We start from the raw sequence: 3,471 nt of genomic DNA on the forward strand, positions 1-3,471 counted from the left end.
AATCTGAATATAGACCTGCCATGTGACCCAGCCATCCCACTTCTGGGAATTTACCCAAGGGAAATGAAATCAGCATATGAAAGAGTTACATGTATCCCCCATGTTTATTACAGGTCAATTCACAATAGCTAAGATATGGAATCAACCCAGATGTCCATCAACTGATGACTGGATAGAGAAATTATGGTACATATACTCTATGGAACACTATTCAGCTGTAAAAAAACAATGAAATCCTGTCTTTTGCAACAGAATGGTTGCAACTGGAAACCATTACACTTAGTGAAATAAGCCAGTCACAAAAAGACAGATACCATATGTTTTCCCTGATCTATGGTAGTCAATAGAGTACATAAAATGTAATGCCTTGGAGTGAAATTGACATTTTGAGATTTTGATGATTGTTTACAGCCCTTGTCTTGACTGTTGAGGAATAGTGTTTTTTTCTTACTATTTGTTGGACTTTTTACTTAGTGTAGGGATAATCTTATGAGTATAAGGTAAACTAGAAGTAGATCATTATAAAAATTAAGAAAGGGGATAAAAGAGGAAGAAGGAAGAAATGCAGGAGTGTGGGTAGGAGGGAGCATAGGTGGGAAGTATCACTGTGCTCCTAAATCTGTATATATGAAATACATGAAATATGTATACCTTAAATAAAATTTAAATTAAATAAATAGCTTGTGTTTGCTTTTTTTTAAAAAAACAGTTTTCACCCTGGTGTTCCTGCACATGGTTTTCTTTGTATTCGTTTTGCATGTTGTTAGAAAATGCTCTTTCATAATTGCTTTCAAATATTTCTTCTGATCATTAGCTCTTCCCTTTCGTTCTAGGATTCCATTTGTAAGAGATGTCTTCAAAAATTTCATGGAATTATGTGCACAGTGAAAAAAAATATGAGGGATTTCAATTTTTTTGTACTAAAATAAGTATATTTTAATTTTATTTACCATTAACTTTATGAAGTACTCTTATACACATTTTAGGCCTTTCCATCTTACACACGACTCTTCCACTCTGAAGTGTTTCCCTTTTTATCTCTAATGCTTCAGCATGGCTATTTTTCTTCTGAGCAATATTTTTCTGTTCATTAATCCTTTCTTCTGTTTATCCAACATGGAGCTCACCCCTTTTCTTATTTTTTTATTGTGAAAAATTCTTTGTTTTAAGAAAAAAATTTAGTTAACAAAAATTTAACGTTTTACTTAGCAAAATACACCCCAGAGGAAATCATTGTACAAAGAAAGTTTTAGATCAAGTCCTCACCAATTCATACAGTATTAGTACTGTGTCTTAATTCTCTAACTAACTTTTAAAAAGTTTAAACTTAACCTAAAAGATTTTAAATGAAAATAGAAAACAGAATGAACAAACATGAGAAATGTTTCTCTTTGAATTAGGAATCTAGCACGTTTGAGTTTTCCAAAAATGTACAGCTGCCCAAGATGTTCATTGTGGTGCTGTGTAAAAGATCCACAATTTAACATATGTAAACTACTTTAACTCAGATAACATCAGCCTGAAGGATACACTAAAATGTTAATCTAGAAAAGTGGAAGATAGTTTTAGTTTATTCAATATCACATGCTAGAAGAAAAGTTTGCATAAGAAAACACTGAACAGGTAAATTTTTAATCCAGATTTCACAAACTCACGGTGCAAAATGACTTCCACAGCTTCCTCTAGGGTAATAACTACTTTTCACTGATTGCTGGCTGCCTGTGAAAATTTGATTGAAATAGCTGAAATGCTTCTACAAAATGAGTCCTATCGTTCATGCTGTTCTGACCACCATAGCCAGTGCCGTAACAACCACTCACTCACTGGACGTGGACACCCTCATGCCCTGCATCACCTGGCTGCTGTAGGCACCGTTGCTGGCTCCTTGTGGAATTCAGGAGTTCTATGTATCTGCGCTGCATAGTGGCCCTATCTTTGAACATAGCTGCCACAGCTTCTTCGTGGGTGGCAAACTCCACATCAGCCTTGCACATCACTCTTCCATCTGGGCCAATCTCAATACGGACTCTCACTGGGTTAAGTGAGATAAGTTGTAGATGTTGTTGTCGGCCGCTTTGTATGGCAGCCCTCTCCTGTGGACGCAGTGGCCGGTGGTGCTCTGCACTGCAAACTCGCGTTCTCCGTATCTGCGGTTGTACATCTCTGAGAGGCAGTAGCTGAGGTCTCTTCTGAACCGATCAGTGATGAAGCCATCGCTGAGGCCACTGGACTCATAGTCCCCATAGCTGTCACTGTAGGTGCCAGGCTGCACTCTCTCCTGTCCTGCTTCACAATATACCTCCAGGCTGTGCCATGCAGGTCAGAGGGCCCTGGTTGCTGAACAGATGTGAACTGCAGAGAAAGATCTGTGTATGACCTCACTTCTTCCTGACTGCTCTTGAACAATGTATCTGTGCCCTATTCTCTCCTTGTGCTTCCCTAGCGCCTTCTCTGCTAGCTCCTGAGAGGCAAATTACACTAAGGCCTCCCCTGTAATCTTGCCCTCTGGGTCCACAGGCAAAGTGATTCCGTTTGGCATGATTTCCAACCCTGAGAAAAACTGAACCATTTCTTCCTCTGTGCATCCAATGGGAATCCTCAAAGCCACACGAAGCCATCATTAGCGGTGTCAGCGCTGTTTGGACTGCTGTGCTTCAACATCCAATCCAACTCGGTTCTGTGAGACTTCAACACCTCAATGTACCGGTGCCCCAAGCTTTCCCTGTCTTTTTTCAGGGCCATTTTGAGATCATCTTCTGATTCAAGTTCACCAAATGCCTCACCAATCTGCCTGCATGAATCGTGCAGTCAGACAGGAAGTTCTTCACATCTCAATAGAGCAGGGCCAGGGCAGGCCGCAGAGCCTGACCACTAAGCCTTTACCTCCCTCAGGACCCAGCATCATGGACACTTGACTGGGCAGATATCAGACAAATGTGGGTGCAAGTTGTCTTTTTATGGCTGATAGTATCACCAAGGACACCTTCAGTAGGAGACACTTACGGTAGGTAACCAACTCTCCACTGAGGAGAGCAGGACTGAAGGACCCCAAATTCTACCCAAGGCTTAGACATGCAGAGGCCTCCAGGGAAGCTCCAGGTGTTCTTAATGTCTTGGAGCTGCGCAGAGCCAGTGCCCAGGGCACAGGTGCTGCCACGAGAAAGAAGAAAAGTCCCCTTTTCTTATGTTATTCATTTCAGCTGAGGCATTTTTTATTTCTTTTTCTTTTCTTTTTTCTTTTTTTTTTTTTTTTGACAGGCAGAGTGTGCAGTGAGAGAGAGAGAGACAGAGAGAAAGGTCTTCCTGTACCGTTGGTTCACCCTCCAATGGCCGCCGCGGTTGGCGCGCTGCGGCTGGCGCACTGTGCTGATCCGAAGCCAGGAGCCAGGGGCTTATCCTGGCCTCCCATGGGGTGCAGGGCCCAAGGACTTGAGCCATCCTCCACTGCACTCCCTGGCCACAGCAGAGAGC

At 41.9% G+C, this 3,471-nt stretch overlaps 1 pseudogene; it reads right to left on the minus strand.

Annotated features, from left to right (window-relative positions):
* Positions 1-1,694: 1,694 nt before the first annotated feature.
* Positions 1,695-2,905, minus strand: LOC133746719 (heterogeneous nuclear ribonucleoprotein F-like; annotated as a pseudogene).
* Between the last annotated feature and the right edge of the window lie 566 nt (positions 2,906-3,471).

The sequence above is a fragment of the Lepus europaeus genome, chromosome 2 (assembly GCF_033115175.1).
Source record: "Lepus europaeus isolate LE1 chromosome 2, mLepTim1.pri, whole genome shotgun sequence".
In the NCBI taxonomy this organism is placed as follows: domain Eukaryota; kingdom Metazoa; phylum Chordata; class Mammalia; order Lagomorpha; family Leporidae; genus Lepus; species Lepus europaeus.